The sequence below is a fragment of the Strix aluco genome, unplaced genomic scaffold (assembly GCF_031877795.1).
Source record: "Strix aluco isolate bStrAlu1 unplaced genomic scaffold, bStrAlu1.hap1 HAP1_SCAFFOLD_80, whole genome shotgun sequence".
Taxonomy (NCBI): domain Eukaryota; kingdom Metazoa; phylum Chordata; class Aves; order Strigiformes; family Strigidae; genus Strix; species Strix aluco.
In genome coordinates, this window is record NW_027436660.1 from 26788 (window position 1) to 46416 (window position 19629).

Consider the following 19629-nt stretch of genomic DNA (forward strand, 5'->3'; position numbering starts at 1 on the left):
TTCCTCCTCTCTCCTCCACCTCTCTCCTCTTCTCTCTTCCTCCTCTCTCTTTCCATCTCTCCCGTCCTCCTATCTTTTCCTCCTCTCGCATCCTCCTCCCTCCTCTTCCTCTCTCTTCCTCTCTCTTCCTCCCCTCTTTTCCTCCTCTCTCTTCCTCCTCTCTCCTCCTTCTCTCTCCTCTGCCTCTCTCTTACTCCTCTCTCTTCCTACACTCTCTCCCTCCTCTCTTTTCCTCCTCCTCTTCCTCCTCCCTCTTTTTTCTATCTTTTCATCCTCTCTCCTCTTCCTCTCTTTTCCTCCACTCTATTCCTACTCTCTCCTCTTCGTCTCTTCCTCCTCTCTCTTCCTCCTCTCTCCTCTTCCTCTCTCTTCATCCTCTTTCTTCCTCCTCTCTCTTCCTCCCCCTCTTTTCCTCCTCTCTCTTTCTCCTCTGTCTTCCTCCTCTCATTTCCTCGTGTCTCCTTTTCCTCCCTCTTCCTCCTCTCTCTTCCTTCTCTCTCTTCCTCCTCTCTTTTCCAACTCCTCTTCTCCTATCTCATCTCTATCTCTTCCTCCTCTCTCCTACTCCTCTTTTCTCTTCCTCTCTATTCCTGCTCTCTCTTCCTCCTGTTTCTTCTCCTCTCTCCTCCACCTCTCTCCTCTTCCTCTCTCTTCCTCCTCACGCTTCCTCCTCTCTCTCTCTTCCTCCTTATTCTCTTCATCCTCTCTCCTCTTCCTCTCTCTTCCTCCTCCTCTTCCTCCGCTCTCTTCCTCCTCTCTCTTCCTCTCTATTTTCCTCCCCTCTCCTCCTCCTCTCTACTCTTCCTCTCTCTACCACCTCTCTTTTCCTCCTCTCTCTCCTTCCCTCTCCTCTTCCTCTCTCGTCCTCATCTCTTTTCCTCCTCTCTCTTCCTCCACTCTTTTCCTCCTCTCTCCTTCTTCTCACTCTTCCTCCTCTCTCTTCTTCCTTTCTCTTCCTCCTCTCTTTTCTTCCTCTTCTTCCTCCTCTCTCTTTTCCTCTCTCTACCTCCTCTCTCTTCCTCCTCTCTCCTCTTCCTCTGTATTCCTCCTCTCTCTTCCTCCTCTCTCTTTAACCTCTCTCATTTACCTCTGTCTTCCTCCCCTCTCCTCTTCCTCTCTCTTCCTCCTCTCTCTTCATCCTCTCTCCTCTTCCTCTCTCTTCCTCCTCTCTCGTCCTCCTCTCTCTTCCTCCTCTCTCTTCCTCCTCTCTCCTCTTCCTCTATCTTCCTCCTCTCCCTTCCTCGTCTCTCTTCCTCCCTCTCTTCCTCCTCTCTCCTCTTCCTCTCTCTTCCTTTTCTCTCTTCCTCCTCTCTCTTCCTCCTCTCTTCCTCCTCTCTCTTCCTTCTCTCTCTCCCTCTTCTCTCTTCTTCCTCTCTCTTCCTCCTTTCTCTTCCACCTCTGTCCTTTTTCCTCCCCTCTCCTTCCTCCGCTCTCGTCCTCCTCTCTTTTCCTCCTCTTTTTTCCTGTCTCTCCTCCTCTATCCTCTTCTCTCTCTTCCTCATCTCTTTTCCTCCTCTCTCTTCCTCCTCTCTCCTCTTCCTCTCTCTTCCTCCTCTCTCTTCCTCCTCTCTCTTCCTCTTCACTCTTCATCCTCTCTCTTCCTCCTCTCTCTTCCTCCACTCTTTTCCTCCTCACTCCTTTTTCTCACTCTTCCTCCTCTCTCTTCCTCTTCTCTCTTTCTCCTCTCTTTTCCTCCTCCTCTTCCTCCTCTTTCCTTTTCCTCTCTCTTCCTCCTCTCTCAATTACCTCTCTCTTCCTCTCTCTCCTCTTCCTCTCTCTTCCTCCTCACTTGTCCTCCTCTGTCCTCCTTCTCTTTCGTCTTCCTCTCTCTTCCTCCTCTCTTCCTCCTCTCTCTTCCTCCTCTCTCTTCCTCCTCTCTTTTCCTCGTCTCTCTTCCTCCTCTCTCTTCCTCCTCTCTCTTCCTCGTCTCTTTTCCTCCTCCTCTTCCTCCGCTCTCTCCCTCCTCTCTCTTCGTCTTCTATTTTCCTCCCCTCTCCTCCTCTTCTCTACTCTTCCTCTATCTACCAACTCTCTTTTCCTCCTCTCTCTTCCTTCCCTCTCCTCTTCCTCTCTCGTCCTCATCTCTTTTCCTCCTCTCTCTTCCTCCTCTCTCCTCTTCCTCTCTCTTCCTCCTCACTTTTCCTCCTCTGTCCTCCTCCTCTTTCGTCTTCCTCTCTCTTCCTCCTCTCTCTTCCTCCTCTCTCTTCCTCCTCTCTCTTCCTCCTCTCTTTTCCTCGTCTCTCTTCCTCCTCTCTCTTTCTCCTCTCTTTTCATCCTCCTCTTCCTTCTCTCTCCTCTTCCTCTCTCTTTTCCTCGTCTCTCCTCTTCCTCTCTTTTCCTCCACTCTATTCCTACTCTCTCTTCTTCGTCTCTCTTCCTCCTCTCTCTTCCTCCTCTCTCTTCTTCTCTCTTCCTCCTCTCTCTTCCTCCATTCTCTTCCTCCTCTCTCCTTTTCCTCTCTCTTCCTCCTCTCTCGTCCTCCTCTCTCTTCCTCCTCTTTTTCCTGTCTCTCCTCCTCTCTCCTCTTCCTGTCTCTTCCTCAGCTCTCTTCCTCCTCTCTCTTCTTCCTCTCTCTTCATCCTCTCTATTCCTCCTCTCTCTTCCTCCACTCTTTCCTCCTCTCTCCTTTTTCTCACTCTTCCTCCTCTCTCTTCCTCCACTCTTTTCCTCCTCTCTCCTTTTTCTCACTCTTCCTCCTCTCTCTTCCTCCTTTCTCTTCCTCCTCTCTTTTATTCCTCCTCTTCCTCCTCTCTCTTTTTCCTCTCTCTTCCTCCTCTCTCTTCCTCCTCTCTCCTCTTCCTCTCTATTCCTCCTCTCTCTTCCTCCTCTCTCTTCCTCCTCTCTCATTTACCTCTGTCTTCCTCCCCGCTCCTCTTCCTCTCTCTTCCTCCTCACTTTTCCTCCTCTGTCCTCCTCCTCTCTCTTCCTCCTCTCTCTTCCTCCTCTCTCTTCCTCCTCTCTCTTCCTTCTCTCTCTTCCTCTTCTCTCTTCTTCCTCTCTCTTCCTCCTTTCTCTTCCTCCTCTCTCCTTTTCCTCTCTCTTCCTCCGCTCTCGTCCTCCTCTCTTTTCCTCCTCTCTTTTCCTGTCTCTCCTCCTCTCCCTCTTCCTCTCTCTTCCTCATCTCTTTTCCTCCTCTCTCTTCCTCCACTCTCCTCTTCCTCTCTCTTCCTCATCTCTTTTCCTCCTCTCTCTTCCTCCACTCTCCTCTTCCTCTCTCTTCCTCCTCTCTCTTCCTCCTCTCTCTTCCTCCTCACTCTTCATCCTCTCTTTTCCTCCTCTCTCTTCCTCCACTCTTTTCCTCCTCTCTCCTTTTCCTCTCTCTTCCTCCTCTCTCTTCCTCCTCTCTCTTACTCCACTTTCCTCTTTCTCTCTATTCCTCCTCTCTCTTCCTTCTGTCTCTTCCTCCTCTCTCCTCCCCTCTCTCCTCTTCCTCTCTCTTCCTCCTCACGCTTCCTCCTCTCTCTTCCTCCTCTCTCTTCCTCCTCTCTCTTCATCCTCTATCCTCTTCCTCTCTCTTCCTCCTCTCTCTTCCTACTCTCTCTTCCTCCTCTCTCATCTTCCTCTCTCTTCATCCTCTTTCTTCCTCCTCTCTTTTCCTCCTCTCTCTTCCTCCTCCCTCATTTTCCTCTCTCTTCCTCCTCTCTCTTCCTCCTCTCTCTTCCTCCTCTCTCTTCCTCCTCTTTCTTCCTCCTCTCTCCTCTTCCTCTCTCTTCCTCCTCTCTTTTCTTCCTTTCTCATCTTTCTCTCTTTTCCTCCTTTCTCCTCCTCCTCTCTCTTCTTCCTCTCTCTTTCCTCCTCTCTCCTTTTCCTTTCTCTTCCTCCTCTCTACTCTTCCTCTCTCTTCCTCCTCTCTTTTCTTCCTCTCTCTTCTTCCTCTCTCTTTCTCCTGTCTCTTTCTCCTCTCTCCTCCCCCTCTGTCCTCTTCCTGTCTCTTCCTCCTCACGCTTCTTATTCTCTCTTCCTCCTCTCTCCTCCTCCTCTCTCTTCCTCCTCTCTCTTCCTCCTTTCTCTTCTTGCTCTCTCTTCCTCCTCTCTCCTCTTCCTCTCTCTTCCTCCTCTCTCTTCCTCCTCTCATTTCCTCCTCTCTTTTCCTCATCTCTCCTTTTCCTCTCTCTTCATTCTCCCTCTTCTTCCTCCCTTTTTCTCGTCCTCCTCCTACTCTCTCCTCTTCCTTTCTCTTCCACCTCTCTCTTCTTCCTCTCTCTTCCTCCTCTCTCCTCCTCCTCTCTCTTCCTACTCTCTCTTCCTCCTCTCTCTTCCTCCTCTCCTTTCCTCCTCTCTTTCTCCTCTCTCTCCCTCCTCTCTTCCTCCTCTCTCCTCTTCCTCTCTCTTCCTCCTCTCTCTTCCTCCTCTATCTTCCTCCTCTCTCCTCTTCCTCTCTCTTCCTCCTCTCTTTTCCTCCTCTCTTTTCTTCCTCTCTCTTCTTCCTCTCTCTTTCTCCTCTCTCTTCCTCCTCTCTCTTCCTCCTCTCTTTTCCTCCTCTCTCCTTTTTCTCTCTCGTCCTCCTCTCTCATTTCCCTCTCTCTTCCTCCTTTCTCTTCCTCGTCTTTCCTCTTCCTCTCTCTTCCTCCTCTCTTCTCCTCCCCTCTCTTCCTCATTTCTCTTCCTCATCTCTTTTCCTCCTTTCTCCTCTTCCTCTATCTTCGTCCTCTCTCCTCCTCCTCTCTCCTTTTCCTCTCTCTTCCTCCTCTCTCTTCCTCCTCTCTCTTCCTCCTGTCTCTTCCTCCTCTCTCCTCCGCATCTCTCCTCTTCCTCTCTTTTCCTCCTCATGCTTCCTCCTCTCTCTTGCTCCTCTCTCCTCCTCCTCACACTTCCTCCTCACTCTTCCTCCTATGTCTTCCTCCTCGTCACTTAATTTCATCTCTCCTCCTCCTCACTCCTCTTTCTCTCTCTTCCTCCTCTCTCCTCCTTCTCTCTCCTTATTTTCTCTCTTCCCCTCTCTCTTCTTCCTCTCTCTTCCTCCTCTCTCTTCTTCCTCTCTGTTCCTCCTCTCTCCTCCTCCTCTCTCCTCTTCCTCTCAATTCCTCCTCTCTCTTCTCCTCTATTTTCCTCCTCTCTCCTCCTCCTATCTCCACTTACTCTCTCTCCCTCCTCTGTTTTCCTCCTCTCTCCTCCACCTCTCTCTTCCTCCTCTCTCTTCCTCCTCTCTCCTCTTCCTCTCTTCCTCCTCCCTCTCCCTCCTATGTCTTCCTCCTTTCTCTTCCTCCAATCTCTTCATCCTCTCTCCTTCTCCTCTCTCTTCCTCCTCTCTCTTCCTCCTCTCTCCTCTTCCTCTTTCTTCTTCCTGTCTCTTCCGCCTCTCTCTTCCTCCTCTATTTTCCTCCGATATTCACCTCCTCTCTCCTCTTCCTCTCTCTTCCACCTCTCTCTTCATCCTCTCTCTTCTTCCTCTCTCCTCTTCCTCTCTCTTCCTCATCACTCTTCCTCCTCTCTCTTCCTCCTCTATCCTCTTCCTCTCTCTTCCTCCTCTCTCTTTCTCCTCTCTTTACCTCCTCCTCATTCTACTCTCTCCTTTTTATCCCTTTTCCTCCTATATCCTCTTCCTCTCTTTTCCTCCACTCTTTTCCTCCTCACTCCTCTTCCTCTCTCTTCCTCCTCTCTCTCCTCCTCACTTATTTTCATCTCTCCTCCTCCTCTCTCCTTTTCCTCACTCTTCCTCCTCTCTCTTCCTCCTCTATCTTCCTCCTCTCTCCCCTTTCTCTCTCTTTTTCCTCTCTTTTCCTCCTCTCTCTTCCTCCTCTCTCTTTCTCCTGTCTCTTCCTCCTCTCTCCTCCCCCTCTCTCCTCTTCCTGTCTCTTCCTCCTCACGCTTCTTATTCTCTCTTCCTCCTCTCTCCTCCTCCTCTCTCTTCCTCCTCTCTCTTCCTACTCTCTCTTCCTCCTCTCTCTTCTTCCTCTCTCTTCCTCCTCTCTGCTCTTCCTCTCTCTTCCTCCTATCTCTTCCTCCTCTCACTTGCTCCTCTCTTTTCCTCATCTCTCCTTTTCCTCTCTCTTCATTGTCCCTCTTCTTCCTCTCTTTTCCTCGTCCTCTTCCTCCTCTCTCCTTTTTCTCTCTCTTCCTCCTCTCACATTTTCCTCTCTCTTCCTGATCTCTCTTCCTCCTCTCTCCCCTTCCTCTCTCTTCCTCCTCTCTCTTCCTCCTCTCTGCTACTGCTCTCTCTTCCTCCTCTCTTTTCCTCCCCTCTCTTCCTCGTCTCTCTTCCTCCACTCTTTAATACTATCTCCTCTTCCTCTCTCTTCCTCCTCTCTCCTCCTCCTCTCTCCTCTTCCTCTCTCTTCCTCCTCTCTCTTCCTCCTCTCTCTTCCTCCTCTCTGCTACTGCTCTCTCTTCCTCCTCTCTTCTCCTCCCCTCTCTTCCTCGTCTCTCTTCCTCCTCTCTTTTAATACTATCTCCTATTCCTCTCTCTTCCTGCTCTCTACTCCTCCTCTCTCCTCTTCCTCTCTCTTCCTCCTCTCTCTTCCTCCCCTCTCTTCCTGCTCTCTACCCCCTCTCTCCTCTTCCTCTCTCTTCCTCCTCACGCTTCCTCCTCTCTCCTCCTCCTCTGTCCACATCCTCACTCTCCGTCCTCTCTCTTCCTCCTCTCTCTTCCTCCTATCTCATGCTCCTTACTTATTTTCATCTCTCCTCCTCCTCTCTCCTCTTCCTATCTCCTCCTTCTCTCTCCTCCTTCTCTCTCCTTTTCCTCTCTCTTCCTCCTCTCTCTTCCTCTTCTCTCTTCCTCCTATATGCTCCTCCACTCTCTTCCCCCTCTCTCCTCTTCCTCTCGCTTCCTTCTCTCTCTTCCTCCTATCTCTTCCTCCTCTCTTTTCCTGTCTCTCTTCCTCTCTCCTCTCTCTCTGTTCCTCCTCTCTCTTCCTCCTCTATCTTCCTCCTTTCTCCTCTTTCTCTCTCTTCCTCCTCTCTTTTCCTCCTCTCACTTCCTCCTCTCTCTTCCTCCTCTCATTTCCTCCTCTCTCCTCTTCCTCTCTGTTCCTCCTCCCTCTTCCTCCTCTCTCTTCCTCCACTCTCCTCTTCCGCTCTCTTCCTCCTCTATCATCCTCCTCTCTCTTCCTCCTCCTTCTTCTTCCTCTCTCTTCCTCCTCTCTCCTCTTCCTCTCTCTTCTTCCTCTCTCTTCCTCCTCTCTCTTCCTCCTCTCTCTTCCTCCTCCTTCTTCTTCCTCTCTCTTCCTCCTCTCTCCTCTTCCTCTCTCTTCTTCCTCTCTCTTCCTCCTCTCTCTTCCTCCTCTCTCTTCCTCCTCTCTTTTCCTCTTCTCTCCTTTTCCTCTCTCTTCCTTATCCCTCTTCTTCCTCTCTTTTACTCCTCCTCTTCCTCCTCTCTCCTTTTTCTTTGTTTTCCTCCTCTCTCATTTTCCTCTCTCTTACTCCTCTCTCTTCCTCCTATCTCCTCTTCCTCTTTCTTCCTCCTCTCTTTTCCTCCCCTCTCTTCCTCGTCTCTCTTCCTCCTCTCTTTTCCTCCTATCTCCTCTTCCTCTCTCTTCCTCGTCTATCTAATTTCTGTCTCTTCCTCCTCTCTCCTCCTGCTGTCTCTTTCTCCTCTCTCTTCCTCCTCTCACCTCCTGCTCTCTCTTCCTCCTTTCTCTACTCCCTCTGTCTTCCTCCTCTCTCTTCCTACTCTCTCTTCCTCCTCTCTCTTCCTCCTCTCACTTCCTCCTCTCTCCTCTTCCTATCTCCTCCTTCTCTCTCCTCCTTCTCTCTCCTTTTCCTCTCTCTTCCTCCTCTCTCTTCCTCTTCTCTCTTCCTCCTATATCCTCCTCCTCTCTCCTCCCCCTCTCTCCTCTTCCTCTCTCTTCCTCCTCTCTCCCCTTCCTCTCTCTTCCTCTTCTCTCTTTTCCTCCTCTCTCTTCCTCCTCTCTTTTCCTCTTCTCTCTTCTTCCTCTCTCTTCCTCCTCCCTCTTCCTCCTCTCTTTCCCTCCTCTCTCCTCCTCCTCTCTCCTTTTCCTCTCTATTCCTCTTCTCTCCTGCTCCTCTCTCCTTTTCCTCTCTCCTCTTCCTCCCCTATTTTCCTCCTCTCACTTTCTTCTCTCTCTTCCTCCTCTCTCTTCCTCCACTCTCTTCTTACTCTCTCCTCTTCCTCTCTCTTCCTCCTCACTTTTCCTCCTCTCTCTTCCTCCTCTCTCTTCCTCCTCTCTCCTCCCCCTCTCTCCTCTTCCTCTCTCTTCCTCCTCACGCTTCTTCCTCAAACTTCCTCCTCTCTCCTCCTCCTCTCTATTCCTCCTCTCTTCCTCCTCTCTGTTCCTCCTGTGTTCCTCCTCTATTTTCCTCCGATATTCTCCTCCTCTCTCTTCCTCCTCTCTCCTCTTCCTATCTCTTCTGCCTCTCTCTTCCTCCCCTCTTTTCCTCCTCTCTCTTCCTCCTCTCTCCTCCTCCTCTCATTTCCTCCTCTCTCCTCTTCCTCTCTGTTCCTCCTCCCTCTTCCTCCTCTCTCTTCCTCCTCTCTTTTCCAACTCCTCTTCCTCCTCTGTACTTTTCCTCTCTCTTCCCCTTTCTCTTCCTCCTCACTCCTCTTCCTCTCTCTTCCTCCTCTCTCTTCCACCTCTCTCTTCCTCCTATCTCTTCCTCCTCTCTCCTCTTCCTCTCTGTTCCTCCTCCCTCTTCCTTCTCTCTTTTCCTCCTCTCTCTCCCTATTCTCTCTTCCTCCTCTCTCTTCCTCCTCTCTTTCTCTCCTGTCTCTTCCTCCTCTCTCCTCTACCTCTCTCCTCTTCCTCTTTCTTCCTCCTCTCTCTTCTTCCTCTCTCTTCCTCCTCCCTTTCCCTCCTCTCTCCTCCTCCTCTCTCCTCCTCCTCTCTCTTCCTCCTCTCTCTTCCTCCTCTCTCTTTTCCTCCTCTCTCTTCCTCCTCTCTCGTTTTCCTCTCTCTTCTTCCTCTCTCTTCCTCCTCTCTCTTCCTCCTCTCTCCTCTTCCTCACTCTTCCTTCGCTCTCTTCCTCCTCTCTCCTCTTCCTCTCTCTTCCTCCTCTATTTTCCTCCTCTCTCCTCCTCCTGTCTCCTTTTCTTCTCTCTTCCTCCTCTCATTTCCACTTCTCTCTTCCTCCTCTCTTTTTCTCCTGTCTCTTCCTCCTCTCTCCTTTACTTCTCTCCTATTTCTCTTTCTTCCTCCTCTCTCTTCCTCCTCTCTCTTCCTCCTCCTTTTCCTCCTCTCTCTTCCTCCTCTCTCATTTTCCTCTCTCTTCTTCCTTTCTTCCTCCTCTCTCCTCTTCCTCTCTCTTCCTTCGCTGTCTTCCTCCTCTCTCCTCTTCCTCTCTCTTCCTCCTCTGTTTTCCTCCTCTCTCCTCCTCCTCTCTCCTTTTCATCTCTCTTCCACCTCTCTCTTCCTGCTCTCTCTTACTCCTCTCTCTTCCTCCTCTCTCCTCTTCCTCTCTCTTCCTCCTCTCTCCTCCTCCTGTCTCCTCTTCCTCTCTCTTCCTCCTCTCTCTTATTCCTCTCTCTTCCTCCTCTCACCTCCTCCTCTCTCCTCTTACTCTCCATTCCTCCTCTCTCTTCCTGATCTCTCCTCCTCCTATCTCCACTTACTCTCTCTTCCTCCTCTGTTATCCTCCTCTCTCCTCCATCTCTCTCTTCCTCCTCTCTCTTCCTCCTCTCTCCTCTTCCTCTCTCTTCCTCCTCTATTTTCCTCCTCTCTCCTCCACCTCTCTCTTTCTCCTCTCTCTTCCTCCTCTCTCTTCTTCCTCTCTCCTCTAGCTCTCTCTTCCTCCACTCTCTTCCTCGACTCTCTTTCTTCTCTCTCCTCTTACTCTCTCTTCTTCCCCTCTTTTCCTCCTCTCTCTTCCTCCTCTCTCCTCCTCCTTTCTCCTCTTCCTCTCTCTTCCTCCTCTATCTTCCTCCTCTCTCTTCCTCCTCTCTCTTCCTACTATCTCTTCCTCCTCTCTCTTCCTCCTCTCTCTTCCTCCTCTCTTTTCCTCGTCTCTCCTCCTCCTCTCTCCTCTTCCTCTCTCTACCTCCTCTCTCCTCTTCCTCCCTCGTCCTCTTCTCTCTTCCTCCTCTCCACTCCTACTCTCTCTCTTCCTCCTCTCTCTTCCTCCTCTCTCTTCCCCTTCTCTCTTCCTCCACTCTCTTTCATCACTCTCCTCCGCCACTCTCCACTTCCTCTCTCTTCTTCCTCTCTCTTCCTCCTCTCTCTTCCTCCTCTCTCTTCTTCCTCTCTCTTCCTCCTCTCTCTTCCTCCTGTCTCTTCCTCCTCTCTCCTCACCCTCTCTCCTCTTCATCTCTCTTCCTCCTCACACTTCGTCCTCTCTCCTCCTCTTCTCTTCTTCCTCTCTCTTACTCCTCTCTTTTCCTCCTCTCTCCTCCTCCTCTCTCCTCTTCCTCTCTCTTCCTCCTCTCTCCTCTTCCTTTCTCTTCCTTCTCTCTCTTCCTCCTCTCTTTTCCTCCTCTCTCCCATACCTCTCTCTTCCTCCTCTCTCCTCCTCCTCTCTCATTTTTCTCTTTCTTCCTCCTCTCTCTTCCTTCTCTCTCCTCTTCCTCTCTCCTCCTCCTCTCTCTTCCTCCTCTCTCTTCCTCCTCTCTGTTCCTCGTCTCTTCTCCTCCTCTCTCCTCTTTCTCTCTCTTCCTCCTCTCTCCTCCTACACTCTGTCTTCCTCCTCTCTTCCTCCTCTCTTTTCCCCTTCTCTCTTCCTCCTCTCTCTTTCTCCTCTCTCCTCCGCCTCTCTCCTCCTCCTCTCTCTTCTTCCTCTGTCTTCCTCCTCTCTCTTCCTTCTGTCTCTTTCTCCTCTCTCCTCTTCCTATCTCTTCCTCCTCTCTCTTCCTCATCTCTCTTCCTCCTCTCTCTTCCTCCTCTCTCTTTCTCCTCTCTTTTCCTCCTCTCTACTTTTCCTCTCTCTTCCTCCTCTCTCTTCCTCCTCTCTCTTCCTCATCTCTCTTCTTCCTCTCTTTTCCTTCACGTCATCCTCCTCTTTCTTTTTCCTCTCTCTTCCTCCTCTCTCTCTCACTCTCTCTTCCTCCTCTCTCTTCCTCGTCTCTTTTACTCCTCTCTCCGCCTTCTCTCTCCACTTTTTCTCTGTTCCTCCTCTCTCTTCCTCCTCGCTCTTCCTCCTCTCTCTTCCTCCTCTCTCTTCCTCCTTTATCCTCTTCCTCACTCTTCCTTCTCTCTCTTCCTTCTCTCTCCTCTTCCTCTCTCTTCCTCCTCCCTTTTCCTCCTCTCGCTTCCTCCTCTCTCTTCCTCCTCTCTCTTCCTCCTCTCTCCTCCTACTCTCTCTCTTCCTCCTCTCTCTTCCTCCTCTCTCTCTCACTCTCTCTTCCTCCTCTGTTTTCCTCCTCTCTCTTCCTCCTCTCTTTTCCTCCTCTATCATCCTCCTTTCTCTTTCTCCTCTCTCTACCTCCTCTCTCTTCCTAATCTTTCCTCTCCCTCTATCTTCCTCCTCTCTCCTCTTCCTCTCTATTCCTCCTCTCTCCTCCTCCTCTCTCCTCTTCCTCTCTCTTCCTCCTCTCTCTTCCTGCTCTCTCTTCCTCCTCTCTCTTCCTCCTCTCTTTTCCTCCTCTCTCCTTCTCTCTCTTCCTCCTCTCTCTTCCTCCTCTCTCTTCCTCCGCTCTTTTCCTCCTTTATCATCCTCCTCTCTCTTCCTCCTCTCTCTTCCTCTTCTCTCTTCCTCCTCTCTCCTCTTCCTCTCTGTTCCTCCTCCCTTTTCCTCCTCTCTCTTCATCCTCTCTGTTCCTCCTCTCTCTTCCTCCTCTCTTTTCCTCGTCTCTCCTCCTCCTCTCTCCTCTTCCTCTCTCCCTCCTCTCTCTTCCTCCTCTCTCTTCATCGTCTTTCTTCCTCCTCTCCACTCTTACTCTCTCTCTTCCTCCTCTCTCTTCTTTCTCTCTCTTCCTCCTCTCTCTTCCTCCTCTCTTTTCCTCCACGTCATTCTCCTCTTTCCTTTTCCTCTCTCTTCCTCCTCTCTCCTCTCACACTCTCTTCCTCCTCTCTCTTCCTCCTCTCTTTCCTCCTCTCTCCTCTTCCTCTCTCTCTCCTCTCTCCTCCACCTCTCTCCACTTCCTCTCTCTTCTTTCTCTCTCTTTCTCATCTCTCTTCCTCCTCTCTCTTCCTCCTCTCTCTTCCTCCTCTCTCTTCCTCCTCTCTTTTCCTCCTCTATCATCCTCCTTTCTCTTTCTCCTCTCTCTTCCTCCTCTCTCTTCTTACTCTCTCCTCTTCCTCTCTCTTCCTCCTCTCTTCTCTTCCTCTCTCTTCCTCCTCTATCCTCTTCCTCTCTCCTTTTCCTCTCTCTTCCTCCTCTCTCTTTCTCCTCTCTCTTCCACCTCTCTCTTCCTCCTCTCTTTTCCTCCTCTCTCCTCCTCTCTCTTCCTCCTCTCTCTTCCTCCTCTCTCTTCCTCCTCTCTCCTTTTCCTCTCTCTTCCTCCTTTCTCCTCTTCCTCACTCATACTCCTCTCTCTTCCTCCTCTCTCTTCCTCCTCTCTCTTCCTCCTCTCATTTCCACATCTCTCTTCCTCCTCTCTATTCCTCCTCTCTCTTCCTCCTCTCTCCTCCTCCTCTCTCCTCTTCCTCTCTCTTCCTCCTCTCTCCTCTTCCTATCTCTTCCTCCTCTCTCTTCCTCCTCTCTCACATTCCTCTCTCTTCCTCCTCTCTCCTCCTCCTCTCTTCTTTTCCTCTTTCTTCCTCCTCTCTCGTCCTCCTCTCTCCTCTTACTCTCTCTTCCTCCTCACTCTTCCTCCTCTCTCTTCCTCCTCTCTCTTCGTCCTCTCTTTTCCTCCTCTCTCTTCCTCCTCTCTCTTCCTCCTCTCTTCCTCATCTCTTTTCCTCCACCTCTTCCTCCTCTCTCCTCTTTCTCTCTCTTCCTCCTCTAATTTCCTCCTCTCTCTTCCTCCTATCTCTTCCTCCTCTCTCCTCTTCCTCTCTCTTCCTCCTCTATCTTCCTCCTCTCTCTTCCTCCTCTCTCTTCCTACTATCTCTTCCTCCTCTCTCTTCCTCCTCTCTCTTCCTCCTCTCTTTTCCTCGTCTCTCCTCCTCCTCTCTCCTCTTCCTCTCTCTACCTCCTCTCTCCTCTTCCTCCCTCGTCCTCTTCTCTCTTCCTCCTCTCCACTCCTACTCTCTCTCTTCCTCCTCTCTCTTCCTCCTCTCTCTTCCCCTTCTCTCTTCCTCTTCTCTCTTTCATCACTCTCCTCCGCCACTCTCCACTTCCTCTCTCTTCTTCCTCTCTCTTCCTCCTCTCTCTTCCTCCTGTCTCTTCCTCCTCTCTCCTCACCCTCTCTCCTCTTCATCTCTCTTCCTCCTCACACTTCGTCCTCTCTCCTCCTCTTCTCTTCTTCCTCTCTCTTACTCCTCTCTTTTCCTCCTCTCTCCTCCTCCTCTCTCCTATTCCTTTCTCTTCCTTCTCTCTCTTCCTCCTCTCTTTTCCTCCTCTCTCCCATACCTCTCTCTTCCTCCTCTCTCCTCCTCCTCTCTTTTTTTCCTCTTTCTTCCTCCTCTCTCTTCCTTTTCTCTCCTCTTCCTCTCTCTTCCTCCTCTCTCTTCCTCCTCTCCCTTCCTCCTCTCTTTTCCTCAACCTCTTCTTCCTCTCTCCTCTTCCTCCCTCTTCCTCCTCTCTCCTCTTCCTCTCTCTTCCTCCTCTCCCTTCCTCCTCTCTCTTCCTCCTCTCTCTTCCTCCTCTCTCTTCCTCCTCTCTTTTCCTCCTCGATCATCCTCCTTTCAATTTCTCCTCTCTATTCCTCCTCTCTCTTCCTACTCTCTCCTCTTCCTCTCTCTTCCTCCTCTCTTTTCTTCCTCTATCTTCCTCCTCTCTCCTCTCCCTCTCTATTCCTCCTCTCTCCTCTTCCTCTCTCTTTCTCCTCTCTCTTCCCCTTCTCTCTTCCTCCTCTCTTCCTCGTCTCTCTTCCTCCTCTCTCTTCCTCCTCTATCCTCTTCCTCTCTCTTCCTCCTCCCTCTTCCTCCTCTCTCCTCCTCTCTCTTCCTCCTCTCTCTTCCTCCTCTCTCCTCCTCCTCACTCCTCTTCCTCTCTCTTCCTCCTCTCTCTTACTCTTCTCTCCTCTTCCTCTCTCTTCCTCCTCTCTCCTCTTACTCTCTCTTCCTCCTCCCTCTTCCTCCTCTCTCCTCCTTCTCTCTCCTCTTCCTCCCTCTTCGTCCAATCTCTTCCTCCTCTCTCCTCATCTTCTCTCTTCCTCCTCTCTCTTCCTCGTCTCTCCTCCACCACTCTCCTCCTCCTCTGTCTTCCTCCTCTCTCTTCCTCCCCTCTCCTCCTCCTCTCTCCTCTTCCTCTCCTCCTGTCTCCACTTCCTGTCTTCCCCCCTCCTCCTCTCTCTTCCTCTCCCTTCCTGTCTCTCCCCTTTCCCCCTCTGCTTCTCTCTGCATATCCCCTTCTCCCTTACTCTCTCTTGCTCTGTCTTGCTCTCTTATACCCTCTCTTCCTAGTTCTTCCCCTTTCTTCCTCTCTCTTCCTCTCCCTTGCACTCTCTTCCTCTCTCTTCCTCTCTGTCACCTTTCCTCCTTCTGCTTCTCGCTCCCTTATCCCCTCTCTCTCTCTCATTTCCTCTCTCTTGCTCTATCTTGCTCTCTTCCTCCTGTCTATGTCACAGTGTGCTCCATGTCACTGTGCGCAGTGGGTCAGTGGTGGCCATGTCAGTGTGGGGGTCATGTCACCGTGGGCAGCGAGTCAGTGGTGGCCATGTCACTGTGGGAGCCATGTCACAGTGGGTAGTGGGTCAGTGGTGGCCATGTCACTCTCTGGCCTATGTCACAGTGGGCAGCAGTTTAGTGGTAGCCATTTCACTGTGAGGGCCATGTCACAGTGGGCAGAAGGTCAGTGGTGGCCATGTCAGTGTGGGGGTCATGTCACATTGGGCAGCAGGTCAGTGGTGGCCATGTCACTGTGGGGGCCATGTCACAGTGGAGAGTGAGTCAGTGGTGGCCATGTCACGGTGTGGACCATGTCACAGTGGGCAGCGTGTCAGAGGTGACCATGTCATTGTGGGGGCCATGTCACAGTGGTGACGTGCGGAGTCACGACTTTACAACCAGTAAGGTTATAAAGAAGGTATGTTTATTCAGCGCTGGGTGCACGGGGGATCGCTCCTCCACAAACGTGCACATTTTGGAGCGAAAAGCAGCTCCTTTCTATAGCATAAGTGTTTACATATTCATGATAATCCCGAGAATAGGGAGAGATATTACAATTAGTTTTGAGAAATCATTATCATAAATCCCGCCCCAAGTCCCTCCCCGTTGTGCCTGCGCAATGTCTCCTGTTGGTCTTGGGCAGGTGTCTTCAGGATGAAGATTGAAGATTCCTCTTCTTCCTCTTATGAATTTTCACCCAATTAGGTCTCTTCAGCATGTCAATTTAGCATTCTTTGAATTCCCCTTCCTTATCTTGGAACTCAGTAGTTGCAGCTCCTCCCTTATCTCAAGAGCCCATCCTGCTGAGAGCCGACCCTGCTGAGAGGCCTGCATCTATTTCGTTAAGGTTTCTCACTTCAGTGGGCAGCATGTCGCCATGTCACAGTGGGCAGCGAGTCAGAGGTGGCCATGTCACTGTGGGGGCCATATCACAGTGGGCAGCCGGTCAGTGGTGGCCATGTCACTATGGGGGCCATATCAGAGTGTGCACCAGGTCAGTGGTGGCCATGTCACTGTGGGGACATGTCAGAGTGGGCAGCAGGTCAGTGGTGGCCATGTCAATGTGGGGGCCATGTCACAGTGGGGAGCAGGTCAGTGGTGGCCATGACACTGTGGGGCCATGTCACAGTGACCAGCAGGTCAGTGGTGGCCATGTCACTGTGGGGCCCATGTCACAGTGGGCAGCGGGTCAGTGGTGGCCATGTCACTGTAGGTGCAACATCACAGTGGGCAGCAGGTCAGTGGTGACCATGTCAGTGTGGGGGACATGTCACAGTGGGCAGCTAGTAAGTGGTGGCCGTGTCATTATGGGGGCCATGTCACAGAGGGCAGAATGTTAACTGGTGGCCATGTCACTGTGGGGGCCATTCAGAGTGGGCAGCGTTTCAATGGTGGCCATGTCACTGTGGGGGCCATGTCACAGTGGGCAGCAGGTCGGTGGTGGCCATTTCACTGAGGGGGCCATGTCACAGTGGGCAGCGTGTCAGTGGTGGCCATGTCACTGTGAGGCCATCTCACAGTGGGCAGCAGGTCAGTGCTGGACATGTCCGGTGGTGGCCATGTCACAGTGGGCAGCAGGTCAGTGGTGGCCATGTCAATGTGGGGGCCATGTCACAGTGGGCAGCGCGTCAGAGGTGGCCATGTCACTGTGGGGGCTATGTCACAGTGGGCAGCAAGTCAGTGGTGGCCATGTCACTGTGGGAGCAATGTCAGAGTGGGCAGCGGGGCAGTGGTGGCCATGTCACTGTGGCCTCCATATCACAGGTAGCAGCAGGTCAGTGGTGGCCATGTCACTGTGGGGGCCATGACACAGTGGGCAACAGATCAGTTGTGGCCATGTCACTGTGGGTGCTACATCACCGTGGGCAGCAAGTCAGTGGTGGCCATGTCACTTTGAGGCCATATCACAGTGGGCAGCAGGTCAATGGTGGACATGTCACGGTCGGGGCCATGTCATACTGGGCAGCATGTCACTGGTGGCCATGTCACTGTGGGGGCCATGTCACAGTGGGCATCATGTCAGTGGTGGCCATGTGTAGAGTCGGTCAGAAGATCAGCATTGTCTCAACATTGTCATCAGGGACATGGACAGTGACGGACCCGACAACGGCCTGTTTGGAACACAGTTGTCGATCCCTGGAGTGGAATGTGGTGCAAAGGCTTCTGAATGCAGAACTGTGTGGCACAGCCTGTGCTGTGCTGTTCTCCTGAGCACTGACCCGTGTGGTGCAGGCAGTGCCGTGCTGTTCTTTGGTGCCTGAGCCGTGTAATACTAAGAGCGTTGTGCTATTGTTTGGTACCTGGGCCTATCCGGAGATGTTAGAGATAATTGCACAGCCATTGTCAAAAAAAATGGATCGCGACTGTTGCCATAACATCGATGAAGAAATCATGAACCTTAGACGAACTTTGTTTCATTATAATACCAAAACACACCTGCTGGTTAAAGGTTACCCACCTCCAAGACTGACCACGCCTCAGACACTCCTGCCCGTGCATGCGTGGTAGCCTCGCTCGAGAAGGGCGGAGACCCCTGAGGCAGAGGTGGAGCAAGGTGTGTTACTGAGCATAAAAGATGTCTTCTGGACAACGAAAATGGGAAGATTCCCCACCAAGGACCACAACGATCGACGACGCAGCGTCAGCTGGACCCAGGACCGTTAGGACATCGTGAGATCAGCGGTGGTAGCTATAACCTCTCTCTCCCCTCTCTCTAAACTTAACTTTACTTTTCTCCTTTCTTTCACCCATCTCGAACTATCGCGAGCCGCTTCACAGGCAACACAATAAAGTTTCACTGTTTGATTACTGCTATCCCCTTTGGTGTTGGTCACCTTAATTTTGCACTTTTGAGATCGTAACAAACGAACGATCACGAGTCCAACGAGTGCACCATGACAGCCATGTCAATGTGGGGCCATGTCACAGTGGGCAGCAGGTCACTGGTGGCCATGTCACTGTGGGGGCCATGTCACAGTGGGCAGCAGGTCAGTGGTGGCCATGTCACTGTGAGGCCATGTCACAGTGGGCAGCGGGGCACTGGTGGCCATGTCACTGTGGGAGCCATGTCACAGTGGGCAGCGGGTCCGTTGTGGCCATGTCACTGTGGGTGCAAGGTCACAGTGGGGAGCAGGTCAGTGGTGGCCATGTCAGTGTGGGGGCCATGTGACAGTGGGCAGTGTATCAGTTGTGGCCATGTCACTGTGGGGGCAATGACACAGTGGGCAGTAGGTCAGTGGTGGCCATGTCACTGTGAGCTCATGTCACAGTGGGCAGCAGGTCAGTTGTGGCCATGTCACAGTGAGCAGCTGGCCACTGGTGGTCATGTCACTGTGGGGCTATGTCACAGTGGGCAGAGGGTCAGTTGTGGCCATATCACTGTGGGGTCCATGTCACAGTGGTCAGCGTGTCAGTGGTGGCCATTTCACTGTGGGGGCCATGTCACAGTGAACAGTGTTTCAGTGGTGGCCATGTCACTGTGGGGCCATGTCACAGTTGGCAGCAGGTCAGTTGTGGCCATGTCACAGTGGGCAGCAGGCCACTGGTTGTAATGTCACTGTGGGGCCATGTCACAGTGGGCAGCATGTCAGCTGTGGCCATGTCACTGTGGGGGCTATGTCTCTGTGGGGGCTGTCACAGTGGGCATCAGGTCCGTGGTAGTATGTCACTGTGGGTGCTAGGTAACAGTGGGCAGGAGGTCAGTGGTGGTCATGTCACTGTGGGGGCCATGTCACATTGGGCAGCAGGTCAGTTGTGGCCATGTCACTGTGGGGGCATGTCACAATTGGCAGTGGGTCAGTGGTGCCCATGTCACTGTGGTGGCTATGTCACAGTGGTCAGCGGGTCAGTGGTGGCCATGTCACTGTGGGTCCATGTCACATTGGGCAGCAGGTCAGTGTTGATCATGTTACTGTGGGGGCCATGTCACAGTGAGCAGCAGGTCAGTTGTGCCCATGTCACTGTGGGGGCTATGTCACAGTGGGGAGCAGGTCAGTGGTGGCCATGTCACTGTGGGGGCCAGTCACAGTGGGCAGCGGATCAGTGGTTGCCATGTCACTATGGGTCCATGTCACAGTGAGCAGCAGGTCAGTGGTGGCCATGTCATTGTGGGGGCTATGTGACAGTGGGTAGCAGGTCAGTGGTGGCCATGTCACTGTGGCGGCTATGTCACAGTGGGCAGCAGGTTAGTGGTGACCATGTCATTGTGGGGGCTATGTCACAGTGGGTAGCTGGTCTGTGGTGGCCATGTCACTTTGGTGTCCATGTCACATTGGGCAGCATGTCAGGGGTGGCCATGTCACTGTGGGGGCCAGTAACAGTGGGCAGTGGGTCAGTGTGGCCACGTCACTCTGGGGCCATGTCACATTGGGCTACCTGTCAGTGGTGGCCATGTCACAGTGAGCAACAGGCCACTGGTGGCCATGTCACTGTGGGGCCATGTCACAGTGGGCAGCAGGTCAGTGGTGGCCATGTCACTATGGGTGTTACATCATCGTGGGCTGTGCAATGTCTCGAAAATAACGGACATATTATGAGCGATCTAAACCGAGGGGCCTCACTGTAACAACAAGCTGCAGCTGTGTTCAAGGACAAAAACAAGGCCGAGACGGCCTGAGAAACTACATTCCTTCCCAAGAGATAAAGATGTTGGAATGTCGAAAACAGGGGGTCTACCTGGGGGGAGAGCATCGCGTGGACACCACACCGTGACCAATCATAGGGGGCAAAAGAGCGCGTGAACAAGTAGCTTTAGCCTATTAGCAATAAGATAGCGGCGCGTGAAGTTTGAGATAGAGTATAAATTGCTGTGTAACCTTTAATAAAGTGGCATCAACTTGATCACATTGGTCGTCTAAGTTGTGTCCGAGACTTCCGCGTCGGCAACTGGCGCCCGAGCGGGGACCCGAGGGAGCCTCATCGAATACGCGGGACTCAAGCCCTGGGGAATCGGGACCCTCCCGTCGGTGCTCGCACGAGCAAGAGAAGACGGTTCGGAGGGGGCGGAAGCCAGCCGTAGCAGGCACTGCCCGGCTCCTGGGAAGATGCGCGCGCGCAATCGTCGGGAATCTCGCCCTGATCAGGTGAGCGG